This window comes from Rhinolophus sinicus, linkage group LG02 (assembly GCF_036562045.2).
Source record: "Rhinolophus sinicus isolate RSC01 linkage group LG02, ASM3656204v1, whole genome shotgun sequence".
Classification (NCBI taxonomy): domain Eukaryota; kingdom Metazoa; phylum Chordata; class Mammalia; order Chiroptera; family Rhinolophidae; genus Rhinolophus; species Rhinolophus sinicus.
The window spans coordinates 139,387,115-139,411,521 of record NC_133752.1 but is presented as its reverse complement, the minus strand read 5'-3'; the positions used below and the strand labels follow the sequence as shown (position 1 = coordinate 139,411,521).

At 42.9% G+C, this 24,407-nt stretch overlaps 1 pseudogene; it reads left to right on the top strand.

Moving 5' to 3' along the window:
- The first annotated feature begins 214 nt into the window (after positions 1-214).
- Positions 215-24,407, top strand: part of LOC109447760 (uncharacterized) — a 34,928-nt pseudogene continuing 10,735 nt past the window's right edge.

Below are 24,407 nucleotides of genomic sequence, written 5' to 3'. Positions count from 1 at the left end.
TTACCTTCGATTTATAAAGAACATATCGTGGGGTGCAATAAAAAGAGGTATGCCTGTATTCTTGTCTCCAAACTCATCAAGTTGTATACATAAAATATGTACAGCTTCTTTATATGTCAATAACACTTCAATGAAGTAGTTTTCAAAAAAAAAATTAAAGGACTGGAAACTTGAAAGAAAGCTTGTTCACTAAAGAAGTCCGTGTTTTGCAGGAATGGCCTGCGTTCGTCTCCCTCTCTGCGCAGTCCCTGCCCAGATGCAGCCTGTGGGAAGAGTGGGTCCTAGAGGGCGTGGGGGCAGATCCAGGAGGTCTGCAGCCGGGCCCTCAGTCTGCTCCCTGGTCCGCAGGAGATTTGAGCAGTGCACCTTCACGGCTGCCACAGTCCACCCCTCGCATTACACAGATTTACTTCTCCATGCAGGTTTGGGGAGCAGCAACTCCATGGTTCGTGGACCCCTCTTCCTGAGGGGAAACTTAGAAGAGGAAGGTGAGCGGGACACACTGCAGTTCTCGTGGCTGCACGTGTTCTCGGGAACACTACTGGTGCTCATTCCCTCCTTCCTTCCCTGTCCATTCTAAATGCCCCTCACCCTCTGTGGCTTATGTGGTGGTGTGGCCCAAACCATCATTCCTGAGGGCCTTCGTTCCCCATCGGTCACTGGAAGTGATGGTAAGTGAGGCCACACCTGCTTCCACCCTTGGTTCCCAGACCCACATATTCGTGCTGCAGGGAACACAGCACCCCAGAGACATCTCGGATTGAATGCACATTCCTCATCCTGGACAATGGCCCTCCCTGCCTGCCTAGTGTCGCCTCATTATACCTTTCGAGGGCCGTTCTATTGCATCTGGTTGCTTCTGAGTGGTGTGAGACATGACATGGCCAGTGGCTCCCATGGTTGTGGGCCTACTCCCGCACCTCCTTCATTGTGAAGGGGGTCCCCTGGTCAGATGCTACGTGGTGTGGGATTCCATGCCTGTGGATCTGGCACTCTGTCAGACCCCAGCTGGGGGTGCTGGCTAAGGCCTGATGGGCACAAAGACAAATGCCTATGTATAGATACCTATCCTTCTGAGGGTGAACCTCTGGCCTTTGGCATGAGAGGTGCCCAGTACCGTAGACTTGCCAAAAAAGTGGCCAGTTGTCCTTCTCAAAGAATAGTGCCACAGTAAAGGCTCAGCCCTGTTTCTTTTGCTGACAGTTGGATATTCAAAGGCAGCAGTAGCTAGATCAGCCTTGATAAGTGGGCATTTATGCTGGGCCCAAGTATAGACTCCATGTCTGCCACCATGGCCACTCTGTTCCTGTGCTCATTTGGGGGTGGCTGATGATGAAGGTTGGCTAATGTCACTTGGCTAAGTCACCTTGTCTGCTGGTTGATCAGTACCTCTTCTGTGAGAGATGCTTTGTGGTGATTAACACGTGACACGAAAATCTTTATATGCCACACTCACTCCATGCGGGTCCAGACCTTTATTCCAGACTTCTTTATCTCTCATCTTCCAGTTCTTTTCCTTTCAGGCCCTTGACTAACCAGCCTGGCCCCTGGCCACTGTTCAGGAGTCTGTGTATATTTGGGCCACTTCTTCCACACACAGTGAATGACCAGGTGCACTGCTCTCAGTCCTGCCCAGAGGAAAGCTTTTTCCTCTCCAATATCTTTTGGGGCCACTCCTGAATGTGGCTCTGATGCAGACAGCATCCATTTTCATTTACACCCACATATGGGGTCAACCCATCTATAAGTCAAGCTCAGTCTTTTTCCCTCTTCCTTCTTCAGCTCTTTGTATGAGATACCACCCCATCCCACAGCCAGAGGTGCAAGGTGGTACAACTGATGGGTGACATGGGGGTCTGGGCTACTTGCTCAAGCAGCATCCTTATACCCTCGAGTCTTTGCTTGGACTCAATCCTAGATGGACCTTTCCCATCTTACAATTGGTGGGTGCTGCTGGGCCCATTTGGTGGATGTGACAGAACCCAGTTCATAATGAGCAGTTCTGGGGGAGTGGCTACTGGGTGTACCATCGTCAAGCACTCTGTCTCTGTCAGAGCCCTGTAAAATGCAAAAAGGAGGCTGGGATAACTCTGGGAATTGAGTCAATGTAGACCCTATGTCGAATAGTTCTTGAAATGACTAGATAGTCCCCTTTCCCTAGTTTCTAGTCAGCTGAGTACACGACCAAATATCTCTGGGGGTATGGCTGCAAGAATTTTTACAATATCTATTTGCTGCAGGTTTGCAGGCTCCTTCCTCCTAGAGACCTGGCCACCTCTTCAGTCAATGGGTTCTGGATCTGAAAATTAGCTCAAGTACGGGAACTGTGCAAGGGATTGTGAGTTTCTGTTGGAATGACTTATCCCAGCCTCTCGTTCCTCCATTCTGGCCTTTTTCTGGTGTAGATCTTATGCAGTGCCCTCTTGGTCACTTTTGCCCCTAGGGACACCACGCTCTTTTTTCCATCTCAGGTCTCTTCAGGTCAGGCCCCCTTGGTTTGAGCCCAGCTCTGTCATTGGTATCTGACTACCACTGGCCCCGACCTGCAGAGAAAGCCACTGCCACACTCCTCAGCCGTGCTGGTGCCCCTCTCAAGGCCTTGGTGAATGGCAGGTCCTCTAGGTCCTTGTGGGTCCATTTTCCTCAGCTGCTCCGTCACCGTTTTTCAGCATATGCACTTCACTCAGCATTGGCGATCACGTCTCCAAGCTTCCAGGAACCACCCTAGCAGTTCCCCTTGTCCTCTGCGGTCCTTATCAGTGTGTTAAGTCCTGTGTCCCGAGAAAATGCCACTGAGTCAATGAATTCTGGCTTTTCTAGTCTTACATTCTGGCTTCCATGATCAAATACTCTCAAACTATGATCCCAAGGTTACTCCCAGGCTCCCGCTGGTACATCCTGGCTAGTGCTTACAGCTCCTTTGATGTACAATCTCTTTTCCCTCAGTGAAGCCCAGACCATCCCCTTCTAGGTTCTGCTGGGGTGTAATCCTAGTTACTGGCTGGATAGCCCGTAGAAGAGGTGGGGTGAGCTCCTGAGAGTGTACTTGCTGCCTTGCAGGAGAGAGCTCTGCTGCCTTTCCAGCATGGTGGACGTGCTAACTCTTCTTATGAAATGGTGTGCCAGCTCTGCACAGTTGGAGGTTCAGGGGCCTCTGCCAAGCCAGCCTCCTGACGTGCCCATCCCATGTTTCAGAGTGCCAGCTTTCTCCAGGTGTCTGACCGTAGCATAATACACTTGCCTTAGCTGAATACTTAAACATCTCTGGAGCTATATGACTTTATCAGATCCTCAGTTTGCTGCTCAACTCTGTCATTTCTTCCCCTGCAGGAGATGAGGGCCTCCTTGTCAGTTACTAAAGAGGTTCCCTGGCTCTCACACTTGTCCGTATTGTTTGTTAGCCCTCTGCAGGGCAACAGTGCAACTTAGCAGTAACCAGGCAGCTCTGCGGTTCTTGTAGGTATCGTTCCCCTCATAGCTTTGAAATGCCTGCGTCACTGCGCCTGCCTGCCACAGCATTCCTCTCCACAGGGACATTCTTCCAGGTCACTACTCGAGAAATCTTTGGCAATTCTGCCACATACCACTCAGGATAGCACCCTCTTAGCCTCCTGGGCAATGAGTAAGCCAGTCTCCAAACTCCATCTTACCTTTTGTTTTCTCAAACCATAGTTGGCACCACATGAGTTAGTTTGCATTTTCTGAGAAACAGAAGCCAAGATGGGATTAGATGCGTAAGAATTTATTAGGGCAACAGTTGTTAAGGATGAAGGGGAAGGAGACAGAAGAGGTAGGGGGAGCCAAGAGGGAAAGGGGGAAGGTAGGGGGCCTGGTAGGAGAGTCTTGGGATGCAGCCACAAGAACAGTTCAGCCAAACTGAAGGGGAGTCCTTGAGCCAGAGTCATTCAAAGAGTCCTGCCCTGCATCTTGCAGGGACAGGCTTGCTTTAGTCCCTACTTCCTGCTCAGTCACTAGGCGGGAGCAGCCTGTGGAAGTGTGGTCTCCAAGGAAATATGGAGGCGGGTCCCAAATGTCAGCAGCTGGGGCCATCAGTCATTCAAGCTCCCCACAACAGGAGATCTGAGTGGTGCGTTTTCACAGCCACCACAACCTCCCACCAGGTCCTCTATAGCCTATTTATATCACTATTGTTTGTGTATTTGTGAGTCATAGACTACAGAGGTTGGATCTAACCTCAGAGATGATTTCATCTAATGTCTTCATTTAAAAGAAGAGAGACTCAGAAATTTCCAATACACTATCCCAAGGTATAGGAATTTTGGCTTGGATCTTTTGTTCTTGTGTGAAGCCTATTCTACACATTGCAGCACATTTCGCATTTCGCATTCCTGGCCCTGGGGACTGGATGCAGTGGTGTCCCCACCCCAACCCTACCTGCTGACAAGAAGAACTACCCCCTCCCTTTCTAAAAACTCTCTGGAGACAGTAGAGTCCCAAGTAGTACCACGGAACAGCTCATGGAACAGTCAGAATTATTGTCCAGACATGGCTGACCCCTGTACAATGCACTTGCATAACTAAAAACGCCCCAGGAAGCCCCACCCTTTCCTGCGTCAGGGAGTGGTCTGGCTCTTGACGCATTTATCTTGCACAGAGAAGCTACTTAGACATCCTGGTGAAGAGAACCATTTTAGGCAGTTCTGTGATAGCTCAGCTTGCCTTCTTGGTATCTACATGAGTGGATGAAAAGTACCTCAAAACCAAACTGTCACTCTTTCATTCTTTCCTGACACCACTCCTCTCCACCTCTACTCCCGTCTTTCCCTTCTAAATAAATGTCATTTCTCTGCAGCTGGTTGTTCAAGCTAAAATCACAGCAACCTTCCTCAATTTTTCTCTTTCCCTTTCTCCCCACATACAATGAATAAACTCAGTTGGCTCTGTCTCCAAAATATAACCAAGGTCCGTCAATTTTCCTCCATGTCCCCGGCTGTCACCCTTGTTCAAGTCACCATCATCTTTCACTGGCACCACTAGGTAGGACAACCTCCTACCATGTTCCCTCTTCTTTTCTACACAGCAACCAGAGACTATTTAAAAATAGAAATCAGATTACATCACACACCTGTTGAAACCCCTACTGCCTTTAAAATAAAATCTGCACTCTTCACCGTGCCTCGCAAGCCCCTTCATTATCTGGCCTTTGCCTACCTTGCTAGCCTGGCTCGTACCCCTGCTCCAGTCAGTCACTGTGTACTGGCTCGGCTGACTCTTGCTCTGTCCCTTAAGTGTGCCACACTGGGGTGTGACCTCCTTTGCTGTTCACTCAGCCTGGAACGTCCTCCTCAGATTCTCTCTCAACTGGCTCCTTGATTCAATGCTCAGTTCAAATGTCACCTTCTCAGTGAGGTATTCCCTGACTATGCAAACAAAAGTAGCCCCTCACCCCACCATTATCCTCTAACATGTTATCCCGTTTTATCTTCTTCAGATCACAGTCATCTGACTTGATTTTGCTGGTTTCTTGTCTCCCCCACCTAGAATGTAAGTTTCATCAGACAAGGGGCTGTGTCTGTTTTGTTCATGGCTACATCCCCAGCGCTTATCCCAGCCTGGCATGGGTTGAGCTCTCAAAAATATGTGTTGAATGAATGAACAGTACCTTTGATGTACATGGTCTCTGTATACATAATGTCATTGCAGATTTTGATCATCAACTTAGCTCTTTGGGCTTTCAATATACAGCCTCCCACATGCTGGGGTTTGTTGTCTCAAACGCTGTCAATTGTCACTATTGACTTCAAGTCTCTGTTAACAGACACTGTTTGCTATTTGACAGTGGATCATGTGCAATATCAAAGGAGATTTTTAAACAAACAAACAAACAAACAAACAAACAAGTTGCAATCTGATAACTTCTATCCTAATTTTATTGGATTGGGGGCTAATAATTATTTGTTAGCCCCTAAACTCAGTAAATGCCTTCTCTTTCAATCACATTTCTATAAGCTGCTATCTCTAACAGAGAAACAATCATGCTCTTTGAGAGAACAATTCAAATATGTCTCAACAATTTTGCATAAACTTTTAACAACCCCAAAACTAAATTCTGCATGTATAAGTAGTACAAGAAGGCAAACTACAACTATCCTGTAAGCAAAAAAATGAAAGCCTGGCCCATGAGCAGAGAAAAATGTCATGCTTCAGTTTGAGGTGTGTGTTAGGAGGACACTCAGGTCGGGTGGGGTGGGGAGTGGATGTCTTTTTGTACCAGTCACCGATCCCCAGAGAACTGAAGAGTCTTGCTGATGGAACACTATTGAGAATAAGAGAGGAGGGAAACTTTTCTAAGAATGCTTACCATCCTAGACATTTCTGCTTTTTTCCCCCCAAGGAATGTGAACCATCTTGTTTTACATTTTTTATTTTATCATTTAATCCATTTGCATGGCACTGTAGCAAAGCATTTGAAAAACACATTCCAAAGCAGAACTCATTGGAAGAAAGGCTATTGGCCTCAAAATTCAGTGTCTAGTTGTACCTTTCACCTAGTGAGCAGTCACCAGTGTATTAACCAGACCCAGAACTCCTGAAAGGGTCCTGAAAGGGTCCTGAAAGGCGACAGAGCCCCAATTCCCTGTGGCTCTGTCATGAGGTTCATTGCCAAAATTAACAGAGCGTAAGTGAACATGTAGGGGCCTAAAGTGGTAGAAAAGAAATCCTAAAATGGCAACACTGAGAACTCTAAAACAAATATGAATTGAGGGTTCCACATGCAGCCACTCAAGAATTTTCCAAGGCAGAGACCAATAGACCACAGGTTATTAGTGTCAGAAGCTCATAGTGAGACTTTTAAAGATGGCGGCAGGTTTACGGCAGATAAACAAGACATTTACTTTTCTAACCGTTCAGTATACATTGCATCTGTGAAATGGAGGTTATTATGCATGCCTATCTCTATTTCCCCTGAGGGCTAGGGTTTCTAGACTCTTGAAAGTTGGAGGTGGTGTTTTTGTTGTTGCCAGGTGGGGACCAAGGGCAAAAAGCAGTTGTTGAAGTGATTAGGTCCAGATTAAGTAGCGCTTTAAGGGCTGGGACTGAGACCTTGAATCCTATCCTTTGGCAGATCAGCAGACACTGCAATTCACCCAGGGCAGGGATAATTGATTCTCTCTCTACTGGCCAAGGAATAAAGGAGCAGCTGGACTTTGCAACTGTTGCTGCAGATCGATTTCAAAAAGAGGCCTGGTTAGAAGAAGCCTGTTGCAGGCGCTGGGCTGAGTGACAAAAGCATGGGTGCATAGTGATTCCCTGTGGGAGGAGCCTGGGTGACATCGTACCTGAACGCAGAGGGTGATAGTCACACCCTGGTTCTTGGTCCTGCCTGTATCAGGCACAGCTACCACCGCAATGCTCTTGCCTGAGCAAGTGTAAGTACAAAGAAATGGAAGGAAACCCCTCCCTAGTGGCTGCGCTAGTACTTTCTCTCCGTGGAGAGCCAGTGCCTGGCAACACTCATGCCTCCTCTTCTTTCCTGGCACGCAGCTATGTGACATTGCCCAGCCTCCTTTGAATCAGTGTGGCCATGTGATGGAGTTCCCACCGATGAAATATCAGGGGAAGTGCTGTCGGCCACTCTCAGGCCTGGCCCCCCAAACCCCCTGTTGACAACCTTTGCTTTCTCCCCTCATCCACTGGCTGAATGGAGACAACGCTGGGAAGCTGCTTTTCTTCCTATTACAACAGAGTTGTTGGTAAGGATCACTGATCCACATTCACATTGGGACGGGGCCATTTCCCACAGCTACTTGTCCTCACACCCCCCAGCACAGCACGTGGTGGTCATGCCTTCTTCTCCCGTCTCCAGAGCAGCCTGTCGACACTCCCGGAGCAGGATGGGTACTTCCTCTTCTATTTAGGAGTCCCATTACACAGAAAATTCCAAAAGGTATCTCAGTTTCATTCACCCATTTGCACCAGCCCTAAGGTGTAACAAACCTTTTTTGAGTTGCCTGCCGTCTCCTCCTCCACTGAAGTTGCAGGTCAATCAGGAGTCTCAGAGTGGAATGTGAAAACAGTTGGCGAGGACTAAGTTTTGCTTCCAGAAGAAGTTTTGGTTGGATCATGTTTATACCTACTTGAGTGTTCAGTGACTCAAAAATAGAAACGTGTATGTGGACGGCAGCTTCTCTTTTGCCTCTGCCCCAATAATGTCTTCTGCCAAATTTACTTCCCACTCTTTTAGAAAAGTCCATTTCTAAAAAAGTCATAATCCTTTTTAGAAAAGCCATATCCCCTTCTAAAACAGCCATCTTTCATTGTTGCTACTGGAGCCTCCAGAGTTCCTTTGGGGACATAGCTTTTTAGCACAAATTAGAAAAATGCTCCTTCTCTGGCAGCTACAGCCCTGCCCCAGAGCCCTGGCCTGGCTGGTGGAGGGCAGGCTGGATTTCAGCCTCCACCTGGCCTCCAGCCAGGTGCTCGTGCAGGGCTCAAACGGCGCACCTGCAGTGCTGGCCCCTTGCACCTGGCTGCTGAAGTCTTCCCCCTCCCCCCATGTTGCCATGAGTTAATAGCCAGTTCCTCCATCCGTCAGCTCATCACTGCCAGCCACTCTAGGGGCTCAAAGGCAAGTCTTGGGGATCTTAAGGTGACCAGAGGTGATTTTAGGTGCACTGTGCCAAATAAAATTCTGTGGAGAGATCTGAGAATGCAACTATTTTAATGTCATGTTTCCTATGGGGAAATGTATTCCTAGGTCTTTTCAAACAACCAACTTAAGAATAAATGTTTAGGGGACAGTCTGCTCATTCAAACCACAGGGCCTCCCTATAAAGTATTTGACTTTCTTCTCATCCTCAGGCTTGTGCATGTCTGTGGCTTACTCTAACTTTGGCCTTCGCTGGCTCAGATTTGACCTTGGCTCTCTCAGACTTTGCCCTACGAGGTGCACTAGCTTTGGGGAATAGGTTTCTGCATGTAGCAGTTTCTTTGAAACGTGAACCCCAAGCACAAGATGTATCTTTGTCAATGACTGATTTAATTAAAAAGTGGACAGATGCTGATGATATGCCTTTCTCCTCTCCAAATGCTTATTTTGGTGCTGTTTTAAAACTGATGGTTAGTGGCTGATGGGTTAGAGCACAGATGTTTTAGCTCAGACTTTTCTCCTTGATAGCTCTCATCTGGGCATCGAAATACTATCCAGGGACAAACAACGCTGAACTCAACACCATCACTTGACCTAATTTCTGATTTATAATTCTCCCGGTGACCATGTGATTTGAGCAGGAGGCCATCTCTGAAGTGTGCTTTTAATTTTAGTATCTTGTCGCATTAGCCCTTTTCTTTGTCATCTACCATGTGTGCATCTGGCTTAACTTGCTGACTAGTAAATTGAAACATACTTCTAGCCAGCAGCCAGAAATAAAGGGAAAAATTGTCTGTCTAAAGAGCCATTCAGCTGCCTGCATTTTCCCCACCCTCACCCGCCCCAACACCCCCTCACTTATGCAAACAACCCCCACCGAGTCTAAGCTGCTTTTGTATTAACGTCAGTCATGGCATGTCTCACAGGGTCCCGTTTAGCATTGAAAACGTGAGGGTTCTGCCATTTCAGTGTGGTTTATCACAGCTCCGTGAAATGTCTGTTCGGCCACGTATGAGGGACTTGAGGGGGGCCTCAGGTCATCTGGCAAGCCAGACTCCCGATGAAGAAGTCTAAAAACCTCGCTCAAGGTTATGTCCTTTTAACTCTGCCTGCTTCCCAGCTCCTTAGAAGCCCATCAGGATGGTTTCAAGGAACTGGCAGTGACTTCATCTGGAAGCATTTTCCTGAAACATGTAAATATTTGTACCTCCGGGGATGAGCTGACCCAGGAAGGTTTACACCAGTGTGCATTCTGTGGAGCTAAAGCATAAAACTCATGGGACATGCGGGGAGGCCAACAGGAAAGTGCTAGAGGAATTGAGAGGCAGGGTGGGTTGTGAAACAGGCAGGACCTGAAAGTCAGGCTTCCAGATGTGAGCTGGCCTGTGGCAGTGATGCCCGAGGGAAAGGTCCTTACATTTGACAGTTTGCCTCTGAGCTTGTCTTGCTCTGTGCTTTATGATGACCCTGCAGATGCTGGGTCCAGAAACGGCTGCACAAAGAAGAAAAGCTCTCAGATTTTTCAGATAAGGGTTACAGAGGACTGTAAGGCCACTTGGCAACCGGGTCTGACAACACCCCCCTCAAACCTGAATATAACTATGAAGCCTCACTCTTACCTGGCAACGGAGGAGAGAGTTGGCAGACTGACTCTGTCTGGAGATCCACCAGGCTGAGCTGAGGCTTCAGCTTTAATAAGTTTCCTGATCATTCAGCACTCTCCTCTGCACTTGCTTTTTATTAAGACACCTGTGTTTTTTGGCTGCCATGGAAGAGAAATTTTGGCAGCCTCCTCTGATCTGGCATTAGCAGCACCACTCTAGTCATTTCCAGCAATTATCTCTCTGTCATAGATGTTCTGTGGACAGATATGTGACATGTTCTTTGTGCGGTTTCACAGCATACATTAAAAGCAGGAGAGGAATTCTGTTCGAATGGCCTGTCCTCTCTTCTCCCAGATTCCCAAGTGCTTGGCAATGCCCAGCCATGCTGGCTGCAGACACAGGCCAAGGTGGGATGGCCAGGATCGTGGGGGCAAACAGAGCGACTTCTGAGATGCTGCTTGGGCTAGAATCACTCACTTTAGTCTATTCTTTCTGATAGCTAGAGGGCAAAGGTCCTTCCACCAAGCTCAGAATTCATAGACTGTGATGTCTGTGAGCTTCCTCTTACCTTGGGCTAGGCCCAGTTCCTCCTTTAATTTCTCCCATGGCTCCCTGAATTGTACTTTCATGACTCATACCACAGTCTATAATTGTAGATTTGTGTGAGTTGTTATTTGTTTGATGTCGTCCTCCCATTAGACTGTAAACGTTATGACAGCACAAGCTGCATCTGTGCTGCTCATGTTTCAATCCCAGCACCAAGCACAGAGACTGGCATATGGTTGGGGGCGAGTAAATATTTATTAAATGAAAGAATAGTGAATGAATGGATGAATGAATGAATGGAGATTGAAGAAACCGTACAGAGTATGTCTAGTGCCTTCAGTTAAGAAGAGGCAGAAGTTAAATGTCTTACCCAAATCTATGAAGCTTGTTTTTTTGTTTTATATATGTGAAGACAGATTGAATTTCTCAATTAATTCCAAAGTAGTACTCGAACACGTATTTTCTTACAAGTATTAGGGAATTCAAAGATGAATAAAACTCAATTCCTACTTTTAAAAAACAGTTAGGTTGTTAAGATAACAATAGTGACTATTCATTACGTTCTTACCAATGCACTATTTCATTAAACGCTCACAACAGTCCTAGGAAATAGGTCTTCTTGTCCCCATTTAACAGCTATGGAAAGAGATACGAATTCTCAGCTCAGCGATAACATTGCTAAGCTGTACTGTGTTTGTACTACTAGGTGCCAAAACTGTTCTACATCTTTCACCTCCTTTTATAAATGTATTTAATCTTCAAGGCTTGACCAGGAGAGGATTAGTTTCCAAGATCCCTCCTATGACTGTGGACAGGTCCTCACTCACAGTTGGCCAGAGACAGTTCCTCGCTCAGTGGGCCTCTCTCTAGCTGTAGTCACAACATGGCAGCTTGCTTTCCCCAGAGCAATGACGGAGACAGAGAGAGAACAAATAGATTGACGTTCACGTCTTTAATCTCAGAAGTGACTTCTCATCACATCATCATTGCCATTTTCTATTCATTGTAAGTAAATAGAATGGTCCAACAGGGATCAAAGGTCATCCTAGAGGCGGCCTTCCACAGCAGCAAGGTTAGTTAAAGAACCAAAACTCAATCAGTGTCATTCACCATACTAATAGTACAAAGAAGAAAACTATAATCATCTCTACAGATGCACAAAGGAAAAGTATTTGATAAAATGTGACATCTATCGATGATAAAAACCCTTTAAAAAACTAGAAAGAGAAGGGATTGTTCTTATTCTGATAGAGATGTGTGATAGCTTGCACTAACGGCCTCACTTTCTCACCCCTCCTATACCACACCCTTTGCCATCTAACTTCACAGTGCCATCTCATCATGGTCAAGGTTACTGTGCACTGGATTCAGTCATATGACTTACTTTGGCCATATGTGGCCATAATATTTGGGATATTAGCAGCTGTGATGCCAGCAGAGTTCTGAAATTGGGCTTGCTATTGGGGTTTGTTCTTCTACCATTCATTATGAGAAGGACCTGCCCACGCCAGCCCACTGGCCCCAGGAGAAGGATTAGAAACAGGTAGAATACCATATCCCAGTTTGGTGGGGATGGAGATCACATTATGCTTTGTTTGAAAACAATCCCTTTAGACTAATCAGGACTGACTTTTGGAGCTAAAGTCACAAGGCTGATACATGATAAAGGAGAGTGGAATGGCTTTGGAGAGAAAATCACAAAGCCACTACACACGGATGAAAAACTGGGACAGCAAAAGCAATGGCCCCCTTACATCTGCTCCATTGTCTTTCATTACTTTAGGGGAGAAGTCAATTTTCCGAGGGAGGTAGTGTGTTCAGTTAGTGAAAATATGAATTTCATTGATTGGATTGTGAGAAGTAGGTAAAGGAAAAATAATCAGGGAACTGGTCAGCCTTTCCTTATTTCCAGTTAGTCTAGTATCTTAAATGTCCATAAACTCATTTCTGCTCGCACAAAGAAAGGAGTTAATTTGACATATATGCTTTTGCGAATGTACAGTTACTTTCTGAAAACTATTTAAATGACACACATACAAAAATTGGGGGGTGGTATGGTAGATGGTAGGACAGCCACACAGTCGTCTAAGATGCAGCCATTAAAAATTACCTTTATGATGAAGTGTAGCAACGCGGAAAAGGATCTATGATATTATTCCAAGTGAAGGACGCAGGGTGCACAGATACAAAAATGTAAAATGCTGTGCCTCTGACCAAGGACTGAGAGGCGTTTTGCAAAAACAACAAGGGTTGGTCGTGATCATTTTTTTCTTTTCTCAAAATGATCCCTAAAGTTATTGCGTGGTCTTCTCATGAATGACAAAATGAAAAAGAAGGGAAAGCCTTTCTTCCCTTTGAGAAATCCCATTTGCCCCAGAAATGTACTGTAGTTCGTTAAGCTCTCCTCAGATGAGGTGCTTTAAAAAGGCCTACCCTGCCCCTTAGGGGTCGTGCTGTGGGGAATTCTGGCTTCTATTTCCAGCCCTGCTGACAGACTGATGATGGCCCTCACACATGCCCTTTAACTTTCCCGTCTTTGAAGCTGAGAACAAGTCCACTTGCTGCTGCCATTTAGATTAAGGAGGTTCATTTAATGCCCTTAAAGTTCATTGTGGCGTTTTTGATTGTAGTCTTCCTTTGAGAAATAGGTGTTGTTAATGAAGGAGAAAGAAACGGCAGGAATGCTATTGTGTTGTTAGCAGTAAATTTCTCCAACCAACATAGTTGTGCAACCTGCGTGTACAAAGCTCTGTGTTCGGAGTTATGAGGTATACACAAAGATGTCTAAACCACCGTCTCTGCTTTCCAGGAGCATATGGTCTTATAATGATAAAAATATATAATATTTACTAAGGGTTTACAGTGTGACAAGCACAATGCTTTATGTACCTTAATTCTGTACAAATTATGTATTATTGATCATTAATATTATTGTGTATTAATGACTATGGGATGAATTTATTTAATCCCAACAACATCCCAGGGAGGTGGGGGTTATTTTCATCTTTTAAGAGATAAGTAAATTGAAGCCGAGGGACGCTACAGAAGAACTCAAGGCTGTGAACCTAAATTGACGTGACCCTGACAGGCTATCTGACAGAAAGGCCAATGCTTTTTGTCACCCTCCAATACCGACCGTCTCCCTAGCATTAGCCAAGTTGGGAAGCAACTGCCTCCCTCAGCCAGCTTGCCATCAGTCAACCCTGCAGGTAGGTTCCAATCTACAAAACAATGTCTTTTTGATGGAGTACTGGGCAAACCTCCGAGCCAAATAACCAAGGTGGGAAGTCTATACCTTGACTCAGCTTCACAGGCATTTATAAGAGGGCTGAAATTGTCAGGTTTGTTTTTGTTTTTGTTTAACTGATGTCATTGACATATAACACTGTGTAAATTTAAGGGGTACAGCATGTTGATTTGATACACTTATATACTGCAATGTGATTACCACAGAGTGTTAACTAATACCTCTATCACGTCGCATAATTACCATTTCTTTTTTGTGGTGGGAACATTTACGATCTATTCTCTTACAACTTTCGAGCCTATAATGCAATACTGTTGACGATAATCACCATGCTGTATGTTAGTTCCCAGAACTTACTCATCTTCTAATTGCAAGTTGTATACTTTGACCACCACCTCTGGAATTGTCAGGTAATCTAGAATGTTGGGATAAAATTCATCACATTTAGGTGTTTTAATATCTGTTTATTGGGGGAAGGGAACTATGAGCAATAGCCAAATATTGTTAAAAAAACAAACTTTTCTCAATATTACAACTTTGTATTGTCTAATATTAAAATATTTGTCTTTTCCAGATCTGTAAGGGATCATAGAGTAAAGAGTGGCTATGCTGAGAACAGGGTACACAACTAGGTCCTTTTTGTGTTCTGGTTCTTCTGATCTACATCCCATTTATATCCCGTAGAGTCACAGACTCTCAAATTTGGAAAGAACATTAAAGGGCATTTCTAGTCCAGTATTTTTCACATTGTGGATCACAACCCATTAGTGGCAGTGAAATCAATGAACCGGATTATAACAAGCATTTTCAAATAGAATAGAACAGAATTGCCCATGTGAAGATAAATAACATTGAGGAAAACTTCTATTTTATTATTGTCTTCGTTTCCTAGGGCTTCCATAACAAAGTACCACAAACCAGGTGACTTACAGGCAACAGAAATTTATTCTCTCAGTTTCAGAACCTGGAAGTCCAAAATCAAGATGTCACAAAGGCCGTGCTGCATCTGAAACTCTGGGCAGAATCCTTCCTTTCTTCTTCCTAGCTTCTCATGGTGGCCAGAAATCCTTGGCATTCTGTGGCTTGCAGCTGCGTCACTCCAATCTCTCTGCCTGAGTTGTGATGTGGCATTCCCTTTTCTCTGTGTGTGTCTGTGTCCAAATTTCCTTCTTCTTAGGAGGACACCAGTCTTACCGGATTAGGGCCTACCCTAATGACCTCATTTTAACTTGATGATATCTGCAAAGACCCTATTTCCAAATTAAGTCACATTGACTGGAGGTTAGGACTTCAACATATCGTTGGGGAGTGACACAATTCAACTCATAACAAATATATATGTATGAAACCTATACACTGAGTTACAATGTAAAATGTGTTTAATATTAGTTGTGATTTAAAAAAAACTTGGTAAACACTGTTTACTCTACCAACTCATCCAGCTCTTGACCTTTCTGCAATACCTTGACAATAGTAGTTAAGTCTACACTGAGCCCACCAACAAGGAGACACCCCACATGTCTGTGGACAATTCTGATTGTTGGCAGGTCTTCTCTCAGGGAAGAATTTATTAGGACTGTATACACGGTTCACAAGAGACCTGACAGAGCACCGTAACCCATCAAGTTATTTACTTAGTTGCAGTGGTTACAGGTAAAGTGTTCTTTTGGAACAAAGTGTAATACGACTTGAAAGTAGTTACACCTAGAGATGGAAAGTTTGAGGATTTAAAAAAAAAATCAGTTTTAAAAAAATAAATGTATTGGGATAACATTGGTGAATGACATTATATAAATTTCAGGTTTATATACAGCTTTATAATACAACATCTGTATACTCTTAATGTGTGCTCACCACCCATAGTCTAGCCTCCTTCCATCACCATGTATTTGACCCCCTTTACCCTCTTCATCATCCTCCCTTCCTCCCCCCTTCTCCTCTGGTAACCACCATTCTGTTGTCTGTCCATGAGTTTAAAAAAATCAGTTTGAAGGCATGTTTTAAATGTTACGTATAATGAAGATCTCATTGCCAAAGCTTGAAGTATGCATAATCTTTTTTATTACAGTGTATTTTATTATGATTATTGAAAACCAGTGTGATAGTTTCAAATTGGAATTTTCTAAGTGTTTCATCTCTAAGTGGATTTCAGAATCAAATGTACTTATCAAAAGTTTTTTTATCCTTTTGGGTCAATTTCTCTTTTTTCTTTTTAAGGTACAGTTGGCATACACTATTATATTAGTTACAGGTGTACATGTAGTGATTCGACATTTATATATTTCGCAATGTGAACACCACACGAAACCTAGTAATCATTTGTCACCGGGCAAAGTTATCACACTATTGACTTATATTTCCCTTCACCTTTTTCATCCCCTTTCCCACCTCCCCTCTGGCAACCATCAGTTTGTTCTTTAATGCTATGAGTCTGTTTTTGTTTTGTTCATTTGTTTCGATGTTTTTTTCAATTACACATATAAGTGAGATCGTGCAGTATTTGTCCTTCTCTGGCATAATGTTTTTTTTTTTTTTTTTTTTTTTTTTTTTTAATCTGAATGCCTTTCAAGAGATCAAGACATTTTTTATTGTAGAAGACAGAGAAATGAACTAGGTCAAAGATTTCCTCCAATCAATACATCAGGGTCTGCTGTAAAGTTGTGAAGCCTTACCTTTCCAGATCTCTCAGCATGTTGCCAGCATCTGCCCAACTCTCTGAAATTTGCCACATTTACTCAGAAACATTGCTGCAGGTACCAGCCTGCTCCCCCTAGAGAAAATACCTCTCCCCGAAAAGATTACCTAGACTGATCTTTCTTTAGGTGATTTTTTTTTTTTTTAAGATTTTATTGGGGAAGGGGAACAGGACTTTATTGGGGAACAGTGTGTACTTCCAGGTCTTTTTTTTTTTTCCCCCAAGTCAAGTTGTCCTTTCAATCTTAGTTGTGGAGGGTTCTGTTCAGCTTCAAGTTGTTGTTCTTTCAGTCTTAGTTGTGGAGGGCGCAGCTCAGCTCCAGGTCCAGTTGCTGTTTTCTAGTTGCAGGGGGCACAGCCCACCATCCCTTGCGGGAGTCGAACCAGCAACCTTATGGCTGAGAGGACATATTCCAACCAACTGAGCCACCCGGGAGCTCAGGGGCAGCTCAGCTCAAGGTGCTGTGTTCAATCTTAGTTGCAGGGGGCGCTGCCCACCATCCCTTGTGGGACTCGAGGAGTTGAACTGGCAGCCTTGTGGTTGAGAGCCCACTGGCCCATGTGGGAATCGAACCGGCAGCCTTCGGAGTTAGGAGCACGGAGCTATAACCGCCTGAGCCACCGGGCCGGCCTCTTTAGGTGATTTTTAAATAAATTATTATGCCTGTTTTTACATTGAAAAGTTTTACTATTTTAGTCATAGAAGATAATTTTTAGAGCTTGAAGGACACTTTAGGGAACCATCTTTTCTTGTCTCCAAGATGTTCAGATTGGAAGCAGTGCTACCAATAACAACTCAGTACCCTGTGGAGATTCTCAGAGGGGTGGGACTTTGAGGGGAGTGGGTACATCTTAGAATGAGAGGAAAGAAGTCATGGAGTTTGAGAAGATGTCATTCTGAAACAACCTTCCTCCCAACACCCATCTTCACACCTGTTGAAGAATCAGTACCACCTCACCTGCTTCTATCAGGGAGAAATCATACCTGGGGTCTTTCACGGCTCCTGGCTGTGCTTTGGGCTTTCGACTACATGCAAGACACTGAGGGCTGAGCCAGAGTTCTGAATTGGCTCTGTTAGTGATTTTCCTATGATTCGGACTGGCTTTTACATCTATCTATTTTCTCATCTCTCGTATGAGAAGGCTGAGAGTGTAGGAGCTTCGAGACTGTCCTCATTTTGAAGTGCTGGGCCAATGCTAGTACACAGTGATACAAACACGGGGCCTCTAAGTGCACAGCTCAGGAAGGGCCCTCTACCATGTGCTTGCTTGCTTGCAGAAGAAGCAGCTCTCGTCCCTGGGGAGACCTTTACCCCACCTCCACCCCATTCTCTACCCCAGGCTCTGGGAAGTCCTGGGGAAACTTACATGTGTTGCACAAAGTGTTGAGTCTGACCTGGGGTGGGAACAAAACTCTTCAAAAAGAAATTAAAAAGAATCCCCCCCACCCCCCCTTTCATTGTTCATTAGGTGAAAAGATCAAGTGTTCTGTGTCAAGTAGGGGGAATCAGATTTGTGTTTCATACAAAACCAACATCTCCGTCTTCCACAGGATTTTTGCTGGCACCAGGCACACACTGTTGCTACATCCCTGCCTCCCCTCCTCTCCAGGTCTTCCTGGACCCTGTCAGTCCTCACTGCACTAGACTAGAAGAAACGAAAGCTCCTGCCGATGGAGTGTACGTGGTTTCTTGACCCCCAATCATGGCCACTTCCTGTTTTCTTTGGAAGCTCGCTGGCAAGGTCCTATTTTGCATGAAAAATATGGTGGGTATATCGCTGCTCTCACTTGCGGATAAATTTACATTTGAATCTCTGTCAGCCAATGTTCCAGGCTCTAAGCTTGCCTAAATGCAGCTACACGGCTCTTGTCCAGAAATGGTGCCACCCAGCTAAAATCATACATTCCGGCAGCTGATTACAGTGGCAGACACTGACCTTGAGCTACGTTGCTGTGTGGTAATCCAAGCCAATTGCAGTTGACAACAATTAAAACCTTCAGATCTCTCAGGCGTTTCCTTCCTCTGATTATAACTTAGGGGTTGCAGCAAAACTCAGAGGGAAACAGAGCAGGTTTTGGTGCCAGCTTGATTGCTGCAGGCCAGTTCTAAACAGAGAAATCCCTACTTTATGTAACAGCTTTTTTCTCAGCTGAAATACAGGTACTTAACATCTAACAAGCCCTGAACTTTTAATTACTCTGATTGCCTCTTTTGCCCAGAGGGGAAGAGGGATGTTCTGTTTATGGAGCCAGCATCAGGCAAAATTATGAGGTAAAGTTTGTTCTGGAGATCTCATATCTCCTTTGTTTTCTACATCTCCCTTTCGGCCTCTCCTTCCTGCTTTCCATACCTCATAGGTCTGCTGCCTTCTACTGAAGACATCCAAACAAACAAAGGAAAAGAAAAGCAATGTTCCATTCCTGACCTCTTTTCCCCTCATAATTCTCACCTCTTTATGGCTGTGACCTTTCCTATGGAAATGCACACAATAAATACATCCAACCAAAATGTCCCAGGACACACTGTTACCCTCAGGAGGTGGAAGTGAGGAGTGGTAAGGAAAAGTTCTTAGAGAGAATTGATTTCTAATGGAAAGCATCAAATCCTTAGCAATCCCTGGGTGAGGAGGGGAGGACTGGCTGGCAAGTCACGTTATATCCACTGCGGTATTACTCTTCAGGAGCTCTCTGAAAAAGCACAAAAGGGTTCTTTGAACTCAAGCTCTCCTGCAGGATGGAGGCTGCTACCCTCAGTCAATACCAATGGGGCTTTGTTGGGTGACCGATGAAAATCCAAGACCAGAAGAATTTCTGACTCGGCACCAGGTTGGGGAGAGAGCTTTGGGGATGTAGTGTTTTTCTTAAACACTAAGATGTAGCTCCTAATTCGGATGCCAATAAGTGAGGAAGGGAGGGAAAATGAGATTATCTTTTCCCAATGCTTGATCAACACTCTGAGTTTTGCTAGACATATCTTCAACCATAATCATGGTAGAGTGTTACTGTCTACAAAAACTTTTACATTCATTGTGTCACTTGATCCTTGTTAGAACCTTATGAAATAGGCATTTTCAGTCTCTTAAAAAAATTGGAAAGTGAAAATCCCCCATAACTGACTCTCCTGAGCTAATCACTGATATATATTACACACAGTATTATTATCATCCTCATTTTGCAGATGAGAAAACTAAGATTGAAGAAAAGTAAAATAATTTACTCAAGCCCAAATGTTCTATTTCCAAATTTGTATCTTAAGTCTATTTTTCATGTTCCCTTCCTCCCCCTTTTTTTGTGGAGTTGTAGTCGTTGTGTTTGTATATGTGTTTCTTTTATTTTCAATTTCCCCCAAGGAAAAAAATGGCTAATAGTTTGAGAATAACCTAATGTGGCTGTTTTATCTACAAGACGGTTCTGCTGTCTGGCCAAGGTATTGCCAAATGCACTGAAAAATACATACATCATTTAATTTCAAAGGGTTTTGATAGTGGGTCACCATCCGTAGGAGGAAGCTTGGTGGTGTCACAGTCTCCCTGCCCCTGTCACTTGTTGGTAATGGCAGATGCTTCTAAATGTGGGATGAGGGGTGGTATTTTCTATTGGTATTTGTCAGGTGGCTGAGCTTCCACAGTTGTGGCTTCTATACTAAGATGAGAAGTCCTGGTTGGTTTTTATCATTCCAACCACTTATAACATGTAGCTGTTTGAAGAAAATGGAAACTGTAACAGTTCTATTTTTGTTCTAGTTAAAAATACTTCAACAAGGCAATGTCAACATAGACAAGCCAGTTTTTTATTTTTCAAGAGCAATAATAAATCTAAATGAACATCACCCTCTGGCTACATCTTTAGGTTTCAAAATCTATTTGCTAAATTAGTACATCAGAAAAGAGCAAATTATTCCAAGTTTTGCTAACGTGGTGACTGAGAATATAGAGAGGGAACAGAGGGGAAAATGTCATTGGGGAATATGTCTTTGTATTTTGACGTGTGCTACTGGGATGGATGGAAGATTGGAAAAGTGAATTGTTGAACTATCCAGTCAACTGTACATTTTGTAGTCCATTTCTGCATGCCACAGGGTTGCTGGGAATTACGAATAATCACTATTAAAAGTATCCATTATTGTAAATTAAACACTGGGGTAGAAAATACTTTAAAAGATCCTTTTTCTTATGGTAACAGTGATACATATCTATTTTAGAAAATCCATTAAAGGTTTCCCCCACTATCCAAAAGCACAGTGTTCTCATGAAATCTTTTGTAATCCGAAACAGTGTAAACTGAAGAAGCAATTACTGTTCGTTTCTATAGAAACAACTTTGAGCTTTCCCAGACGCCCAAACTAACCCACCAAATCATACCAAGTAACGCATATAACCATAAGTAAAAGCAGTGCCACTTTCACTTGCCCTGACTCTGTAACTGTGTAATGGCTCACTGCAAAACAAATGCTAAGTGCCATTTTTGCTTTTCACTTTTTCTGTGTGTGAAAGTAAAAATCCTCTTTTTCTTTCAGTCAGCGAAAATAGGTACTAATGTAGGTCTTTCATAACAGTAAAATGATGTAACTCGAACTTAAGAAAATCAGGAGATACCTATAAATGTAGAAAAACATAAAAAAAGAAAATACAAATGACCCATAGTTCCACCAGGCTAAGATAATACATATTTATGAACATTATGGTGTATTTCCTTTTAGCCTTTTTTCTATCCACAAATTATTTTTAGACAAAATAGGGATCATGCTGTATATTTAGTTTTGTATCCTATATTTTTGACTTGATATTAAATCATGAACATTTCTCTATGATACTAAACAGGATGATTTTAATGTCCATATATGATAAATGCATAAATGTTTTTATGTAACTTTTATGTAACTTTTAATGTGGTTGAATTTTATATATATATATATATAGTAGTTGAATTTTTTGATGGGATCAAAATGCATACCTTTAAATTCTTATAATTTTTCACATGACTTCTTTTTACTTTTTAATTTGCAAAAAGTTACTTTGACCCAAATTATAAGAAAACCCTAAGGAAAAATAAGAAGTCATTATACTGCCTTTTGAAAAATAATAAAACAAAAATGTTCAAGTAATACCAGAGTGCTACATAAATCAAAGACCAAGAGCAACATGGGAATTTGGGTTGGAAGTCATTTCTCTTTTTCACATTAGAAATGTCAGAAGAATCAAATAGTTAAAGATGCTGCTGCACAGTTCAAGACTGAAGATGGTAGTCCTACAGTTACGGCCTTGTCACATGCCAGTATTGCTTCAACAAACATGAGCATCATTTGGAAACATTTAAGTCAACAACTTTTTTCCAATAAAGAGAAGGTGTTCAAGACTTAGGCTTGTCCTGTAGCAATGTATCCTGTGACTATTTGATGAACTTATTAGCTTAATTCTTCTCTACAGGAAGGAATGTGGCCAAGCCAGGAGAAACACATTCAATAACCACTGTGTCCTACCATGATTACTTTGTAGACACAAGCCCGTGAACTGGACTTTCAAATAAATGGAAAAGACACCATTGATTTCACAGCAGTGATGAAAAAGAGAGCCAGATGGATAAACACACACACACACGCACGCACACACGCATGCACACCTAGCAAGAGTCCAAATGTACAGTAACAATTTTAACTAGTTCCAGCCTATCCATTAAATATGAAATTTAGGGTCTTAAAACCTTTCTTTTGTTTGGTGATCTTTCTAATATACTCTTTGACCAGAGTGCTTGAGTAAAAACTAAAATATTATGAGTTCTAATCTCATCTCTTGGTGTTAATTTCCCTGTAGTCCGAGTTAAAGAGTTGAACTGTATAATTAGCTACCTAAGTCCCAATGTCAGCTCTGCTGTGATCATGGACACATCGTTTAACTTCTCTGAGACTCAGTTTCCCATCTGTGAAGTGGCAGTAATTACAAAGCCCTTAGGTGAAGCTGAGATAACTACATGAGAAAGTGCCATGAGCATTTTAAAAAGGATGGCCCAAGACACAACAAGCTATTATTATTATACTCCTGTTATTAATTTCTCCACATAGAAATGCAGCTATTAACTGAAATATCACTCAGTGACACAGTGAAGCTCTATCTTTTAAGATTTTTAAAGAGTTTTGGAAATGAAAGAATGCTAAGAGGTTTCTTCACAGGAGTTCAGATCTGGTCCCAGCTTTAAAACTATTTACTTTAAATAGTATAAGGGGGTGGTGATTGTGTGCCAGTGGACTGTCACTACAAATAGAGATCATATGTTTCTTTCAAAATTTTTTATTATGAAATTTAACATGAGAATGCACTGCATGGTGAATCCCAATATATCCATCACCAACATTCAACAGTTGTCAAGATTCCATTCCCTTTTCCTTCTTTTGCTCAAGCAACTCCCAGATATCATGTCCCTTCTTCCATACATACTTCAAAGTATATTTCTAAAAAGTATGAGCATAAAAAGCAATGCCAGCATTATCACTTAACTACTTTATCTTATACCTATAATAATTTCAAAATAATACAGTTATAACACTAGTACAGTTTAAGATTACTTGATAATTATTTTATACTTAGAATATATACACTAAGGGACATACTGTCAAAATATTAGTTAAAGACATTCAGGACAATTGTTTTTCTTGGGTGTCTCTGATGCTAACTATTCAGTTAGTTTCACTTAATATTTTAATGTGTTTTCAATTAATAGGGATTGCTTTTCCCATTTTGATTAAACTTAGATTTTAATTATATTAACATTCACATAATTCCAAAATCAAAACTATAGAGCAAGATATGTTCCTGTAAGTTGTGCTTCTATTCTCTGTGCCCTCAACTGGTTCCCTCCATCCCCCTAGAAGTAACTAATTGTTATTATTCCTAAGCTTATCTTTCTGTTGGTTGTTTAAAAAAATAGTTTCCAAATACAAAACATACTACAAACACTGTTCTGCACTATTTTCTTACTTTTCTCTTTAAGGAGGGCCCCGCTCACAGTGGCCCATGCTGGGATCGAACGGGCAACCTTGGTGTTATTAGCACCACACTCCGACCAACTGAGCTAACCGGCCACCCCCTGCACTATTCTTTTTCAAATGATTTATCATAGAGATCATTCCAGTGCAGTGTGTTAAGATTGCTCTCATTTCTTTTTATGGCTACGTAGTATTCTATTTACCTAATTGCCCAATTGATGGATATTTGGGTTGTTACCATTTTTTTTTTTTTTACCATTTTTTAAATTATTATAAGTAATAGTACAGTCATAACCTTGACCATGGGACATTTTATATTTTTGCCAACGTGTCTTTGAAATTGTTTCCCACAAGAGGAAAGGCGCGTGTAATTTTGCTAGATATTGCTAGATTATCCTCCCCTGGAGGTGAACCATTTTACTTTCAAACAACCATATGCAGAATGCCTGTTTCCCTGTAACCTCAGTGACAAAGTTGTCTAAGTTTTGGATTTTTGCCAGTTTGACAGAAAAGAGTGATGTCTTTTTATAAATTTTATTGGGGAATATTGGGGAACAGTGTGTTTCTCCAGGGCCCATCAACTCCAAATTGTTGTCCTTCAATTTGGTTGTGGAGGGCGCAGCTCACTAGCCTATGCCGGAATTGAACCGGCAACCCTATCATCCAGAGCTTGTGCTCTAACCAACTGAGCCGCCTGGCCACCCAAAAGAGTAATGTCTTGCAGT